The sequence below is a fragment of the Taudactylus pleione genome, unplaced genomic scaffold (genome assembly GCF_031769625.1).
Source record: "Taudactylus pleione unplaced genomic scaffold, aTauple2 ptg000100l, whole genome shotgun sequence".
In the NCBI taxonomy this organism is placed as follows: domain Eukaryota; kingdom Metazoa; phylum Chordata; class Amphibia; order Anura; family Myobatrachidae; genus Taudactylus; species Taudactylus pleione.
In genome coordinates this window covers 10,601,942-10,620,069 of record NW_028284502.1, presented here as the reverse complement: position 1 = coordinate 10,620,069, position 18,128 = coordinate 10,601,942, and positions in this window count along the sequence as shown.

The window sequence follows — 18,128 nt, the reverse complement described above, 5'->3', positions numbered from 1 at the left end:
ATGTTTAGTTAATTTGCCTTTTGATTTAGTAAATGTTATGTTTTCATTTGCATAATTTTTGTTTATTTTACTATACTTGTTTATGTTTGACTAAGCCAGATGTTTAATTTGCCCAAACCATGAGGACATTTGTTATGTGTGAATCTGTAATGTTTTTAATTTTAACATTAAAAGGCTGTGGCCAACATGTTTGTAATGTTACAAATGTTTTTAATGCTGCAAAATGTTTTTTTTTATTGTTAAAATTTGTAAGCCATTTGGAGTTGTATAACTTATGCAAAACCATAATTGTAAAATAAACAACATTACTGCAAATTATATTAAGGTTTACTAATACATGTTTTAAATTCTTACACTATGGAAAAGCACCCACCTTTGTTTCCCATATTTTTCACATGCAGAATTACACCCTTTAATGAGTTGCCAAAAAGAGGACAAATGTTGGAAAGAACACAACTTTATTTTTTTAATTTTATATGTCTGAAAAATTTAACCAAAATAGAAAAATAAAAAACTACAAATCCTCCAAACGCTCCACGATTCTTTGTAGGCACATGTAGGCCTGCAGTAAGTAGGCAGATGTATCGCGCAGCTCCTCCCGAATACCCCTCAGGATGTGGGTTAGATCTGTTGAAAAATTTAAAAAAATGCATAATAAATACTTCATTACAATTAGAAAGATTTTATCATTACACATTATTCAATGTACAAAAAAGTGTTTAAACACACTGATGTTACAGTGTGTTTGAAAGTAGCAGACACACAACTTTATTAATAGGTTTCTAGTTTTCTGTTGCTCCAAAAATTTAAAACCCTAACTATGTGGCATCAGTGGCGTCACTAGGGGGGTGCGGCCTGCACTGGGTGTCACCCTTCAAGGGGGTGACACCAAGAAGAGCAGCATGTCACACTCGTGGGCCGCACACCCACGGCACCACCGCCGACCATGCTGCTGGAGCCGGAGGAGACACTTTTTAATGTGTACGCAGGTCCGTCCTGCCGCACGCTGGTCCTCTGCTCTGTGTGCCGCTGCCGGGGTGAGCTGCACATTCTCTCACCGCGGCCGGCGTCCGGAACCACACACAGGCACAGAGAATCTCTCTGTGCCTGTGTGTGGTTCTGGATGCCGGCCGTGATGACGTCATCGTGCACGCCGGCTCCGCTTGTTCTTCTGGGAGCCGCTCAGCCTGTGGGGAGAAGGAGGAGGGACTAGGTGCCTCTGAGCGTGCTGCGTGTCAAGAACAGAAGAAGGACTCAAGACAAGTGAGCACCCCACCCGGACACACCCAGAGGTAAGTACTGACTCACTGCACAGGGGGGGCACAGCATAAGGGGGATTACTGGGGACCGGGGCCACTGCATAAGGGGCGCTGGAAGCACAGCTTAAGGGACATTGCTGGGGGCACTGTGTAAAGGCACTACTGGGAGCACACCAGGCACTGCATAAGAGGCGCAACTGGGGGCACGGCTTAAGGGGCATTGCTGGGGGCACTGCATAAGAGATGCAATACTGGGGGCACTGTATAAGGGAACTACTGGGGGCATAGCTTCATGGGCATTGCTGGGGGCACTGTATAAGGGCACCACTGGGGGCACACCAGGCACAGCTTAAGGGGCACTGCATAAGAGGTGCTACTGGGGGCACAGCTGAAGGGGCATTTCTGGGGGCACTGCATAAGAGAGGCAATACTGGGGGCACTGTATAAGGGCACTACTGGGGGCACAGCTTAAGGGGCATTGCTGGGGCACTGCATAAGAGGCGCTACTGGGGGCACAGCATAAGGGGTATTGCTGGGGGCACTGCATTAGAGGCGCTACTGGGGGCACAGTATAAGGTGCACTTCTGGGGGCACTGTATAAGGGGAAATGTATAAGACGCACTACTGGGGGCACAACATAAGGGGCATTACTGGGGCACGGCATCAGGGGCATTGCTGGGCCCACTGAATAAGGGGCACTACTGGGGCACTGCATAAGGAGTGCTACTGGTGGTAAAGTATAATGGGTGCTACTGGGGGTACAGCATATGGGGCTCTAATACAGGGGGCATTGCATATTGGGCACATCTACAGAGGGCATTGCATAAAGGGGCACTACTACAGGGGGCATTGCATATTGGGCACATCTACAGAGGGCATTGCATAAGGGGCACTACTACTGGGGGGGATTGAATAAGGGGCATTCCATAGAGGTAATGCGAGTGTTTGTCCATCTGCAAATGGAAACTCTTGCTGCCCATTGATTTAACATATATTTAGTGATAGTACAAAAACAGCACTAAGGATGCCGTGTGGTGTGATACAAGGCCCATGTGGGGGGGGGGGGTTGACACCATGAGCTACAACACCGGGTGACACCAACCCTAGTGACGCTTCTGTGTGGCATAATCCATAAACCACTATGATGATGTTACAAATAATGGGAGGTGTATTCTTAAGTCATGATGGCCATATCCTTAAAACACAATGCACATATTCACTTCTAGAATGTTGGTGATAAAGCAAAAACAAAAATTTTTTTAGGGCCTAGAAAAAACATCACTTTGCCTAAGTACATTAGTACATTTTAAACACAGTGTACACAACATTAACAAGGGTAGTCTGGTTCCTAGCACCTTGGCAAGTTTGGTGACAGGTTTTTGGACATTGTAAAATACTAAACCAAATATAATCATTAGTTCCTCAAACTACCCAAAAATTTTAAAGTAAATTAAAATAAAAAATTGGGACGACAACAAAAAAAAGGGCCAGACAATAAACATAATGTAAGTCTGAAAAACAGCATTACTGCGCAATGATGTTAAACCCCATCCAGCATTTTTTAAGCAAATTTAAAAAAAAACATGGCTAACAACAACACCCCAAAAAAATGTAGCAAAAAAAACGTACCCTGAGAGTGATCAGACACAGCACCAGATGGTGCCGGCGAAGCTTCCGGGGAGGGTGAATATTCGGGAGTGGGGGGAATGGTAGAAGAGGAAATGGAGGCGGAAAGATCACAGGGAGGGGAGAATTGGGATGAGTGGGCAGGGGAGGGAGGCAGACTTGGGGAGGATTGGAACAGGGAGGGAGGGTTACTGGGGGAGTATGGTGGTGGGGAGGGAGGGCTGGTTTGAGATGCAGGTGAGGGCTGCACGTTCAAATTTGAACTTTATAGACGCCGTGCCCTTCTCTGTCTCCGCTGAGCTCCTAAAATGTAAACATAAAAACACAAACATAGTTTAGAAATTCAGATACACAATACAAGTACACATTCTGTACAATAGGGACAACATACAGGAGGGTTTTTGAACATTGACTAAAATAATTGGCAAAGCAACATACATTTTAAACAGTCCACTAATTAATACTTATAAACAAGCACTGGCGACCGGCGGCCCAGGTCCGACCAGCGACGCTCTAATTGAGCTATATTTCTCAGAAATCCCGCTGATCGGAGTGCTCCCCTTACCGCGGCCCTTTTTGCCCGATTGGAAATGGGCGGCTCAACCTGGGTGATCCGCCTGTCCATAATGCTGACCAGGACAAGGAGCTCGCGCCTGGTAAACGCTGCGGCTCTCATGATGGCAATGGACGTTTTTACAGAAAACATGAAATATACATGGGGTATAAAAAATATGATTGGCTAAAATATTTACACTTTCATCAAAAACAACACTATTGGCCAATCCTTTAATCATGTGTCCCCCAAAATAAGGTTACATTTGATTGGCTACAACACGCAGTGTGCAATTGCAAACATAAGAGTGCAAATGATACTAACGCAAAATGCAAATGCATTTATAAAGTTAACACAATTAGCAAATGGACATTCACATTTAATATACCTTGCAAATGATACTAACGCAAAATGCAAATGCATTTATAAAGTTAACACAATTAGCAAACGGACATTCACAGTTAATATACCTTGCTTTGTTTTTCATATTGTGTGAAAAAATAAGAACGGAGAAAACAAACACGAAATGAACAAAAAAGTTTATTGACACATGTTAAAAAACTCGTTTGAAAGAACTGCAAGAGTTAAACACTTAATTAGATAATTGCCAACAAGCTAATAACAAGCTGATCGATAGTCCATTGTAAACATGACACGTGACCATCAAAACAACACATACGTCCGCAAACATCAGAACATAATTAGCATATAGCGACTGACAGCGCCGGACTACGATTGACTCGATCGTTCGTTCAGATCAGTTGGTAGCTAGAGGAGGTGCAGTGCTAATGAATGGGCGTTGCTTTGTTTACGATCGCCCTGCCGTACGATCGGATTTTGCGGTCGTTGGCCGTACGACCGCGCGGCCCTTCGACCGACTCTGAATGAGGTCCTTTATCTCTGTTCACTTTATCTCCATCCAAGGCTTAGTAAATAGCCCCTTAGGGCCCCATTTACAGGTTGAGTCTCCCATATCCAGAATGCTTGGGACCAGGGGTATTTTGGATAACGGAATATTCCGTATTATGGAATATTTGCATATCATTATGAAATATCTTGGGAAGGGGACCCGAATATATACACAGAATGCATTTATGTGTTATATACACCTTATACACAGCCTGCAGGTCATTTTATACAATATTTTCAATAATTTTGTGGCTCAAGCAAAGTTTGTGTACAGAAATTAAATTCAGTTATGTTTCATATACACCTTATACACACAGCCTGAAGGTAATTTTATACAATATTTTTAATAATTTGTGCCTTAGACAAAGTTTGTGTACATTGAACCATCAAAAATCAAAGGTTTCATTATCTCAGTCATGCCAAAACAATTCCGTATTTCGGAATATTCCGTATTTCGGAATATTTGGATATGGGATAGTCAACCTGTAATACAATCTGCATTTAAAATTAAGTTGTAGTGTGATATTTTCACTTATAGGAAATATCACAGGAATTTATCAAAAATCCCCTGCAGGGACAGAGCTTGCGATAAAGTTCGGTCCTTGCGAATTCCCACCGCAGCCTTATCACTGTATTTTTTTGCAAAAAAATACAGTGAGGTGTCCGTGCATGTGCCGCCGACTAACCAAACCCCCGCGATCGTCCATATAGACCTGTTTAGACGTTTTACGCAGCTAAACCCGCTCTATATGGGCATAAAATGCATGACAAAAAACAAGAAATTGAATTTTGCCCCATCTACTTAGATGGGGATAAGGTGCGATCGGGCGCAAAAAAACTATTGAATCGCCCCCCAACATGTTAAGTTCATTATCTTCCTCTCATCCTGTTCACTATCCATCAAAAACATCACCATGTGTACTATGCTTCTATCTAGGAGTTATGCATGACTCCACCCTCTCCCAGTATAGCCATTTCCACTTTTGAAATATTTCTAAGAACAGATCTTTTCTGATACTGGAAAACACGAAAACCCTCATCCACTCGCCGGTCATCTCTCAACTAAATTATTAACTTTTCTCGCCTTCCTGACATCACCCACTTCTACTCCAATCAGTTCTCATCGCTGCCGCACAGCTTATATTTTTTATCCAACCAGATTCTCCCTACCCTTCCTAAAGCATGACTTTTTATTAGCATTACATAATTTCCCGTCATTAACCAAGAACATAGTGAGCGGCGGATGCTTACATTCATGGCTCATTTTATTTTTACTGATGACTTATACTAGGGATCTTGATCATTCAATAATACTTCAGTAAGTGTCTAGTTAACTGACTGAAAATTAAAGTAAAAAGAATTTGAGAAAATATAAAATAAACACGCACTAGTCCAAGGTAAAAAAAAAGAATTGTAAATACATGCCAAGCACCAGTCGCAACCCACAATTGAGTGATTAAAGGATGGTTGGGTACTGCCAATCCCATGGTCCCAGTAAGAGTGCTAAAATTTGCAGTGGGTGTAATAACCAACCCAGCATACAAAAAGCTATGGTACTGAATATATGAGCAACCTCAAGAGACCCCAGCCCCCAAAAGCCCATGGGTAACTTGACAGAGAGCAAGAGAACGTCAAACATTTCTTAAGTCCTTGAGGCACCACATCTATGGCTTCAAGGTAGCATTTATCAAGTACATTCTATAAAATGATAGGTAGAAGCTGATTGGGTGCTATGAGCAACGTCTTCACTCTTTTCACCGCTTGATACATCAACCCTACACATCTATACATCCAGCGGTGACCCATTAAATAAGATACTTGGTATGTCAGCCTGTTCAGGGCCATAACTGGGGTGGTGCGACCAAGTATTTGTTTATTGGCTCAAGTTTACACTTAGATAAGTTACATCAAACTTTCATATCTAATCACAACAGTTTCAATGCACAATATAAATGATACAGTGCTTTAACAATAATGCTGGGTACACACTGGATCGATGGGCTGACATATCGTATCCACGGTACACATTTGCACGATGTAATGAATGATGGAACGACCACTGTTTCCGTCCTTCATTACAGTGCATGGCGCCGTACGCTATATTGTCAGGTTTGATGTGGAGCACCATCAAACCTAACGACATCACATGCGACCGCGAGAGCGCGCACATCGTGTGTACACACTACACGATACGCATGATTTGTCATTCCGATTTGGCCAAATCAGGACAACACCGCTCCAGTGTGTACACAGCTTAACTTTCACTAGAGACAACCAAAATTACATTTATTCAATAAGACTTAATAAACTTCTCTGGCTGGAAGAACTTCTGGTTAATCAGCTTAGATAAGTGCACATTACAATGAATTCTTGGTACTAATACACCTATGCAATTTCCTTTTGATAAAATAAAACTAGAGCAGAAGCATTTATACATTATGAACAATTAAAAGCAAAATGCAATAACAGATAACAATTTCCACAGTATTCGACAAAGTAACTTTGCTTTAACCTTGGGACCCCATAAAGTGTAGTTTACAGTTCAGTTGAATATTTCTTGTTGGTGCACTCTCTAAAGCTGTAGAAGCTCATGGGTATAATGTCTGGGTTCTTAGCCCAATGTTTCATGTTAAACATTAAGGGCTATTGTCATCATCACTTAATTTCTACAAAAGCAGGTGAAAATGAACATTCTCAACTGCTTGGGTAGAAATTAAGTTTTCGGGTCATTCATCAAAAAGGTAATGCAGGAGATATCACAGATATTTCCTGCTTACCTTACTCTCCTGAAACGGCCCGCTGCCCCCATACACTAGTATGGGGTCAGAGGCCCTGATTCAGAGCCGGACGCTCTGACAGAGCGCTCGCTCTGAATCAGGGCCGTCTTTCCTAATTTTAGAGTGGCCTCCTGGCCGCTCGCATAGCTGTGGGTGACCACCCACAGCTATAGCAAGAGGCCAAAAAGATGGTAGCGATGGCTTGCGACAAGACCCTTGTGGTAGGGTCACGTTGCCGCAAGCCCTGGAGTGCTTTTGGCTCTATCAGAGCCGAGAGCACTCCCACTGACATCACTTGTGATGTCATCGGGGCCGGCCCCAGACGGTAGGCGTTCCCAACGCCCCCGGCACGCCCACCAAAGAGGCCGTGCTGTCACTCAACATCGACAGCACGCCCTTTGTAGCGAGACCCATAGCGATGGCTTGGCTGTCGCTATCCGGGTCTCGTGCATGCGCACAACGGAGCCGGCTCCCTCATGCGCATGCACACTGGGCCAACATCGACAAGCTTGTGAGCCCTCGCAAGCGGGTCTGAATTAGGCCCAGAATTCATCAAGTTCTGAAAATACAATATTTTCGGAGCTTGATTGCAGAGGCATTCGCCATATTCAGAGTCCCGGGTTGCGAAGAGAGATTCTTTCGGATCCCTCCGCCCCTGTTCGGCTCCTTCCACCGGATGCCGGGGCTTCTGTGCGCATGCGTGACCTGAGCAGTGAAAAGTTCAGTGGAGACAGCTGATTTTTGGATCAGCTGTCTCTGTGCCGGAGCAATGATGAATTTCTCTGGTGCTTGCGGCGAGTTCAAGTGTTAATTATCGGATCTGTATCCTGGGAAAAGATGCTGTAAGTGAACTGGCAGGCTGATTGCAGCTGCACTTATGTGCTCACTCTGGGCTCTATTTATTAACATTATTTTTACTAAAATAAAGTGAAAAAGGGTGTTTTCACACCCTTTTCACATTATTTTAGTTTCACCTGTAGTTATTACAGGGCAGTTGGAGTAGAATTAGTAAAATTCTACTCCAACCCCCAGTATCACTTATTTTTAGTAAAGCAGATCGCATTTCCCATAATTGTAATGGGAAATGTGATCTGTGTGCAAGTTACTAAAAATAAATTGTAAAAAAATACCGGGGGAAGCCCTGTGATAATAACGCCACCTGGAGATGGCGTTATCCAGGGTCTCCCCCGGTTACCGGGCTCCCACTCTGCTCTAACGGGGAGAGCAGAGGCGGGAGCCGGTACCAGTAATCAGCTGTGTGGTCTAAGCAGACCGCAAGCTGATTGCTGTAAAAAAAAGAAAAAATAAATTAAACTTTTATTTTTTTCCTTACCTGCATCCAGGGACCGGTGATCGGGCCTCCGGTGATGGCTCCTCTCCGGTCAGCTGGTCTCCCACAGTGCACTGCTGCCTGGTCATCAGGTGATCGGGTCCCAGTGCAGTATGGGAGATCACCTGATCGGGAAGCCCGGAGAAGATCACCGGAGGCCAGGAGGATGCAGGTAAGTGTAATGAAGGGAGGGGGGGTCGCAGGGGGGGTCGCGGGGGTCCGCAATCGAGGGGGCGGGGCTGAGCACCGGGGGGGGCTTAGCGTCGGTGGGGGGGTAGTAGCGGTGGTCGGTCAGCGCATGCGCGGGCTCTTAGTCGCGGTATTTTTTCCGAAAATACCGCGACTAGAGTGCGGATGGGATCCGCAGGGACAGAGCTTTATCGCAAGCTCTGTCCCTGCAAGGGATTTATAGTAAATCCCTGTGATATTGCCTGAATTCGCAATGCGAATTCATTCGGTAATATCACACTACAATCCGCATTCAATATGCGGATTGTAGTAAATAGAGCCCTCTGTCTTGTCAGCTGCTGTCACTTTCTTGGATGGTGCTGGTAATTCAGGGGCTGGCTGGTTAGTCTTATGTAATCAGTTGCGTTTTCCCATATACCAATGCAACAGTTTTTCGGGTGTTTTCAGCGAGAAGCCCGTGACAATCTGCTGGGTTGTATAAAACTTTATTTTGTGGTGTAAGGATATCTAGTTTAGCAACGGGGCTCACTGACTTCCCTCAAGATGGCTAACTTGTCTCTGAGGTGGTGGGACTGGCTCAATGCTCTCTAATCTCTTCCTTTAAGCCCCTCACAGCTATCAGTCACCGGGAAGAACCACTGGGAATCGGGTAAAACACACGCCCACCGCGCAGCTTTGCTTCCACCGGCAGTCAACTCACTGCAGCGCAGCCGCCAATTGCCATTTTCTCTAGTTCAATCCTTGAGCCACGGTACTCGCTGGTCCCCTGATGTCCACCACCTCTGAGGGGCCCAGTGCAAAAAGTCCCTGAACCCCAATGAAAACAGTTAAAGCATGGCCTATATTAGGCAATGACAGGAGGCACATTATTACTTTACATTTTTGTAGTGGCACCTCAGTGTGGGTAGACACACAGGGTCTTGGTGGGGTGCCACAGATAGTCAAACAGCGGCGTGTCACGAGCGTTTTGTTGGAGTGTCACAGCCAGCATCTGCATCTTTGTACGCTGTTTCACTGGCTCAGGCAGGCTTCTTCCGATGGACATTCCTAGCAGCCATAGGGTTGATCAGAAGATGGATGGTAGCAATAAGGGCCTGATTCTGAGTTGGAAGCAAAGGGAATAAAGCAAGTAACTTTGCACAGGGAACAGACCATGTAGCACTGCAAGCGGTGCAAATACATTTATTTTTATTTGCCTGCAGGGTAAATGATGGCGGCTTTTACACAAATACAGGACAGCTTAATTTTTTACACTCAAACCTAATGGTGCGTACACACGGTACAACTTTCCTGAGCGATATGAATGATAACGATATTGTTCATATCGTTAATTTTTTTGCAGTCAACAACCTGCCAACGACCATTGATGCACGTTCCCATATGCACGATAATGATGTCTGTGGTCGGCCGTACATGCAGGACAACTTGGGCGATTTTGTAAAGATTTACCTGGAATAAGATAGCTTCACAGAAATACAGTCAGGTCCATAAATATTGGGACATTGACAGAATTTTCATATTTTGGTCTCTGTTCACCACCACAATGGCTTTGAAATGAAACAAACAAGATGTGCTTTAACTGCAGACTTTCAGATTTAATTTGAGGGTAATTACATCCAAATCAGGTGAACGATGTAGGAATTACAACGGTTTCTATATGTGCCTCCCACTTTTTAAGGGGCCAAAAGTAATGGGACTATCAACTCAAAAGCTATTTCATGGACAGGTGTGGGCTATTCCCTTGTTATTTCATTATCAATTAAGCAGGTAAAAGGTCTGGAGTTGATTCTAGGTGTGACATTTGCATTTGGAATCAGTTGCTGTCGACTCTCAATATGAGATCCAAAGAGCTGTCACTATCAGTGAAGCAAGCTATCATTAGGCTGAAAAATCATAACAAACCCATCAGAGAGATAGCAAAAACATTAGGTGTGGCCAAATCAACTGTTTGGAACATTCTTAAAAAGAAAGAACGCACCGGAGAGCTCAGCAACACCAAAAGACCCGGAAGACCATGGAAAACAACTGTGGTGGATGACAGAAGAATTATTTCCCTGGTGAAGAAAAACCCTTTCACAACATTTGGCCAAATCAAGAACACTCTCCAGGAGGTAGGTGTATATGTGTCAAAGTCAACAATCAAGAGAAGACTTCACAAGAGTGAATATAGAGGGTTCACCACAAGATGTAAACCATTGGTGAGCCACAAAAACAGGAAGACCAGATTAGAGTTTGCCAAACAACATCTAAAAAGCCATTACAGTTCTGGAACAACATCCTATTGACAGATGAGACAAAGATCAACTTGTACCAGAGTGATGGAAGAGAAGAGTATGGAGAAGGAAAGGAACTGCTCATGATCCCAAACATATCACCTCATCAGTGAAGCATGGTGGTGGTAGTGTCATGGTGTGGGCATGTATGGCTGCCAATGGAACTGGTTCCCTTGTATTTATTGATGATGTGACTACTGACAAAAGCAGCAGAATGAATTCTGAAGTGTTTCGGGCAATATAATATGCTCATATTCAGTCAAATGCTTCAGAACTCATTGGATGGTGCTTCACAGTGCAGATGGGCAATGACCCAAAGCATACTGCAAAAGCAACCAAAGAGTTTTTTAAGGCTAAAAAGTGGAATGTTATGCAATGGCCAAGTCAATCCCCTGACCTGAATCCGATTGAGCATGCATTTCACTTGATGAAGACAAAACTGAAGGGAAAATGCCCCAAGAACAAGCAGGAACTGAAGACATTTGCAGTAGAGGCCTGGCAGAGCATCACCAGGGATGAAACCCAGCGTCTGGTGATGTCTATGCGTTCCAGACTTCAGGCTGTAATTGCCTGCAAAGGTTTTGCAACAAAGTATTAAAAAGTGAAAGTTAGATTTAAGATTGTTTAGTTTGTCCCATTACTTTTGGCCCCTTAAAAAGTTGGAGGCACATATAGAAACTGTTGTAATTCCTACACCGTTCACCTGATTTGGATGTAATTACCCTCAAATTAAATCTGAAAGTCTGCAGTTAAAGCACATCTTGTTTGTTTCATTTCAAAGCCATTGTGGTGGTGAATAGAGGACAAAATATGAAAATTCTGTCAATGTCCCAATATTTATGGACCTGACTGTATCTATCATAAATATCTATCGGTGTGTACAACCAAAATAGTTTGCCCTGCACTTCAGAAAGTTGGAGGGAAATCTATCAGCGATATCTATGGTTGTTCAGGTCATACCGTGTGTATGCACCATAACTGTCTCTGCACATCTTAAATCTCCACCACCTACAGTGCAACATGGTTTTGCCTAGGTACAAAATTACTCTTTGTTTTTTTGCTTTTCTCCCAACTCAGAATTAGTCAAGGATATTGCAAAATCAGGCAGACACCTAGAGAAAATGGCACCTGGGCTCTCTAGTCTGCTGGGTTCCTTAGGCCCCGATACTGCTGCAGCAGGAGAAGTTGCCTACTTAGGGCGGCATGTATCAGGTATCGCAATTTGATTGTGTTGAGCCCTGCCCCTATTTGCATGCATAGCATCATTTCATAATGAATACTTACCCACCGGGACAGCTCTTGCAATATAGAGCTGGCTGGTGATGACAAGAGTCCCGGGTTTGTGACACGGGAGTCCCTATGTGCATACACTTTGATGGGCCTTATAAGGGACACGTGGGAAACACCAGGGCCATGTTCGCTCCCTCTCATGTCAAAAACTGGCCACTGGGTTATCTGTACAAAACATGGATGTAAATGTGGGGTATGTTCTCTTCAGACATTACAGCATACATTCCCACATTTATAGTAGGGATGAGCGGGTTCGGATTTCTGAAATCCGAACTCCCCCTATCCGAGCCGGGAACCCAGTCCAGCTCGGGTTTTCCCGCCTGACTCTGAACTGAAATCGAGGCAAAACGTCATCATCCCGCCTTCCGGATCTCGCAGGTTTTGGATTCTATAAAAGGTCCCTGCATTGGCGCCATTTCTCACTCCGGCTGTGGACAGTGAAGAGGGAGGGTGGGAGCTAGGGCTGGCTGGGCTGTGTTGCTGTTGTCTATAGGGGCTGTGGGTCTCATTCAGACCTGCTCACGAGCACTGAGCGCTCACAAGTGGGTCGATGTTTCCCAAATGCGCATGCGCGCGACGGAGGCGCCTCCATCGTGCGCATGCGCGAGACCTGAATAACGACGGGGTAGCCGTCGTTATGAGTCTCATACCAAAGGGGGTGTGCTGTCGATGGTGATTGACAGCACACCCCCTTTGGTGGGCGTGCCGGGGTCGTGGCTGCCCAGACAGAGGCATTCCCATGGGAACGCCTACCGTCTGGGTCTAGCCCCACTGACATCACCGATGATCGCGATGGTCTTGACCATCACGACCATCATCATGGACGCTCGCATAAGCTGTGGGTGGTAACCCACAGCTATGCGAGCGTCCACGAGGACGCCTCACAAAAAACCCCAAAAAACCACCCTGATTCAGAGCGTGCGCTCGTTCAGAGCGTCCAGCTCTGAATCAGGCCCTGTGTCCACTCAGTCCATAGGGGCTGACTGGGCTGTGTTGTGCTGCTGTCATATCGGCTTGCTGGGCTGTGTTGTGCAGTCAGTTGTCCATAAGTGGCTGTGTCCACTCCAAAGTCTATAGGGGCTGGCTGGACTGTGTTGTGCAGTGTCCAATAAAGGCTGTAGTCCTAAAGGGGTGCTGTAGTGTTGTCCAGGGGGTGATTTGTCCATCAGGGGTGCTCCCCCAAAGTGCACTCCAAAAAAAAATAAAAAAATTATTTTTTCTGTGTTTGTGAATTGTGTGCGCACTAGCCGCACGTGCATCAACAAAGTAGCGCCAAGCGTGCACCTGTGTCATAAATCAAGGGCCAGCTGCCTGGACCGTTAAAGGGTGGTGTAACCCCCAAAGTGCATTCCCAACAAAAATAAAAAGTTATTTTCTGTGTTTGTGAATTGTGTGCACTGTGGCTGCACGTGCATCAACAAAGGAGCAGGACCAAGCATGCGCCTGTGTCCCATAAGTAAAAGGGCCGGCTTGCTCATCTCTTAAAGGGTGGTGTAACCCTCAAAGTGCACTCCAACAAAAGTAACAAATGATTCTTTTCTGTGTTGTGAACTGTGGGCCTAATTCAGACCCGCTCGCAAGCGGGTCAATGTTGGCCCACTGCGCATGCTCACGACGGACCCGGCTCCATCGTGCACATACGCGAGACCCGGATAGTGACGGGCAAGCGGTTGCTATGGGTCTCGCTACAAAGGGGGCGTGCTGTCGATGTTTAGTGACAGCACGCCCCCTTTGGTGGGCGTGCCGGGGGCGTGGCTGCCCAGATGGAGGCGTTCCCATCTCCGAAATATCAAGAAAGGGGTCATGACTCATAATCTGTCTGATCACTTTCGTACACACCATCAATGTTCAGCCAATCACATAAAATATTTCACAGGTCTCAAACAGATAAAACCCACCTGGCGAGATAGAAATGTTGAGAGAAACCTGGCACGTACAGAGATGAAAAGTATATTCAATTTACAAACCCTTGTACCAAAAGGCTTAAATGCAGATTTCGAAATAAAATGGTTTCTGTGATCATCCTGTATACCCCTATATCCCATCCCCACTTCATGTCACCTGATACATCCTCTAACTAATCTCACCTTCTTTCCTTTCACGAGGCATCACATACCAAGAAAAGTCATCTACAAGTGGAATACAGAACACCAATCAAGCTAACAATAACATATATGGACACATTCTTCTATTCCTACAAAATGTCAGCTTTCAAAAAGGAGACATAGGAAGAATGAGAGGAAGAGAACGGGGGAAAAGGGAAAAGAAGGAAGAAAGGGGGAAGAAAAGAAAAAAAAAAAAAAAAAAAAATCTTTTTTTTTTTTTTGCACTACCAAGATGGCCGCTGGAGCACTTCCGGTTTGGCGAACATAACCACACATTGATATGATAACCATCATCAACAGCCTTCAATAAAGATACCTACTCTGGTAATCAACACATTGCTATCCTGGGCCGCACAGAAAGATGCCAGGATACCTTAAAAAGAAGATCTAAAGTACTGATGACATCACTTCCGCCCAAAACCGGAAGTGGGACAAGGAGGAAGCTTTAGCAAGTGCACCTCATACCCAGAGACTGCTATAAAAGACCCCCAGCAATACAGGTATGCTACAGCCTTGAAGAAGAGACCCAGTATCTCGAAACGCGTCGGCAAGCTACACCTGTAATCACTTCCAAGGACTCTGGACTTTTTCCACAGGATCTGATTTCCGTTTGGGTAAAGCGTAAGGAGCCTTGCAGGGCATCCCGGGCACCCTGCAATTCAACACCCGCTGGCTCCCCATCACCCACCGGGTATGATATCCTGTACTTTTTTGCCTACTACCAAGTGTACAATTATTACCGTTTATTTGTACATTGCACGATAGTGCTTATTTTAAAAACAGGAGTCACATTTCCTGCTGCAATCAGAACTCACCAGACCTGTCATTTGTCTTATGTTTCATGCCTTGATTCATCCACAATATATATAATTCACCTATTGCATATGTCTAATGTCCATGGCAGATACCATTTTTCTGCCTCACCCAGTATTTATCAACTGATTCTGTGAATTCTCATCCCTTTTGAATCTACAGCACGTCTTGACTGTATGCATTTATATTCCATGCATCACCTTGTATTCATTAATAAATGCTGTGACGGAGTCGACCGTATAGATGACATAGGTCAGTGTGACCTATGTCATCTATACGGTCGACTCCGTCACAGCATTTATGTTGAGGAGCGCCTAAATACATGGTAATACCTACCTTTAGACACATAATTCAGACTTTGGTTTTCACTAGGGAAAACCCATTACCATTCACGGCCCGCTTACCCTCAACAGGAGCGCCCGGTTTCACCAATACACCACAAAATCTGAGTTCCCATGGGAACGCCTACCGTCTGGGGCCGGCCCCTCTGACATCATAAGTGATGTCAGTGGGAGTGCTCTCGGCTCTGATAGAGCCGAAAGCACTCCAGGGCTTGTGGCAATGAGACCCTACCACAAGAGTCTTGTCACAAGCCCGATGGTCTTGACCATCGCGACCATCTTCCTGGCCGCTCGCTATAGCTGTGGGTGGTCACCCACAGCTATACGAGCGGCCGGGAGGCCACTCTAAAATTAAGAAGGACGGCCCTGATTCAGAGCGAGCGCTCTGTCAGAGCGTCCGGCTCTGAATCAGGGCCTGTGTGCACTGTAGCCGCATTTCCATCAACAAAGGAGCAGCGCCAAGCTTGCGCCTGTGTCCCATAAGTCTGTTAAAGGGTGGTGTAACCCCCAAAGTGCGCTCCACAAAATAAACAAATCTTTTTTTTCTGTGTTTGTGTGTGAAATGTATGCGCAGTAGCCGCACGTGCATCAACTAAGTAGCAGCGCCAAGCATGCGCTTGTATCATAAATCAAGGGCCAGCTGGCTCTCTGTTGAAGGGTGGTGTAACCCCCAAGTGCTCCAAAAAAGAAAAAACAATTTTTTTTCTGTGTTTGTGACTTGTGTGGGCTGTAGCCGCACGTGCATCAACACAGTAGCAGCGCCAAGCGTGTGCCTGTGTCATAAGTCAAGGGCCAGTTTGGACATCTGGTCTGGACTGAAGGACGTGCCAACAATTTCTGACATGTCTACTGTCACTGCATATGATACTGTCACCACTGACAGAATGGTAGAGGATTGCATTGGTGACAGCATCCAAGTAGGGATGTCAGACGGTCCGTACCTGTACTGGCAGGAAAAAGAGGCAATTTGGAGGCCCCTGTACAAACTGGCTCTATTTTACCTGAGTTACCCCCCCTCCAGTGTGTACTCCGAAAGAGTGTTTAGTGCAGCCGGGAACCTTGTCAGCGAAAGGCGTAGGAGGTTGCTTCCACAAAATGTGGAGAAGATGATGTTCATAAAAATGAATTATCAACTCTTCCAGGGAGACCAGCCTCCAGAACGTACAGAGGGACCTCTGGTGGTGGATTCCAGCGGGGACGAATTAATACTCTGTGAGGATGAGGATGTACACAACACTGAAGAGGGTGAGGAATCGGTGGATGAGGACCACATCTTGCCTCCGTAGAGCCAGTTTGTGCAGGGACAGATTAATTGCCAGCTTGTTTTGTGGGGGCCCAAACGATCCAATCATTTCAGCCACAGTTGTGTGGCAGACCCTGGCGCTGAAATGATTGGTTTGTTAAAGTGTGCATGTCCTGTTTATACAACATAAGGGTGGGTGGGCCCAAGGACAATTCCATCTTGCACCTCTTTTTTTTCATTGCATTATGTACTGTTTGGGGCCTAGTTTTTCAATCTGCCATCCTGCCTGCCACTGCAGTGTCACTCCTAGATGGGCCACGTGTTTGTGCCGCACACTCGTGTCGCTTAGTCATCCAGCTACCTCGGTGCAACCTTTTGGACTAAAAACACTATTGTGAGGTGTTCAGAATAGACTGGAAATTAATGTTATTGAGGTTAATAATAGCATAGGAGCAGAAAAACCCACAAATTCTGTGATTTTAGCTGTTTTTATGCTTTTTTTTAAAAGCAAATACAGATCCAAAACCCAGAACCAAAACACGGAAGGGTGGTTTTGGAAAACCAATCCAGATCCAAAACACAAAGAAAGATCCAGATCCAAAACCAAAACACGAAAAGTGGCGGGTGCACACCCCTAATTTATAGTGTTATGTCAGAGAAGAGAATAGGTAGGTTTGCTAGGTAAGAGAATGGCCGTCACCTTTAGGTGCGACGTGCCATCTTATACTGTCCGTATCGGTATGTATCCTGTGAAAAAAAAAATATATATATATATATATATATATATATATATATATATATATATAAATAAAAAGCCAACACACCCACCTAAAATATTGACACCCAATATGCTTGGCCCATACTTCATCCACAACTAATCACTGCCAACATTTTTTCTGCTGATAAGTTTAAAAAAAGAAGAGAAGTGAAGAGGGAAACACATTGCTGTCACTGCTCTTCTATTGGGTCATGTATTGTAGTATCGCCTAATGCTCCTAAAACTTGCCTTGCTTCTCTGAGGACATCTGGGGACCATGTGCTCAAGCCCTGAGAACTGTTGAGTCATTCTGCCATAAAGGGACGGTGGTTTCAATGGAGGAAAACACCTTTTGTTTATAATCCTAGATGTTACCAATAACGATTTAGGGTCAGCTAATTTAAGAACTGCAACATAAACATTAATGTTAAGAATTCCAGTTGAAAAAAATACAATGTAAGAATAGAGGACCTCATTCAGAGTCGGTCGTAGCGGCCGCACGGTCGTACGCCACCGATGTTCGCTAAACTGCACATGCGTAAAGTTCGCAATGCGCGTGCGCAAACTAGCTGCTACGATCAGAAATTTATATCTCCTTGAACACAGCCAGGTCGGTAGTTTGAGTGACAGGATGAGGCGTTAGTGGGTGGTAACAGGGGAAGG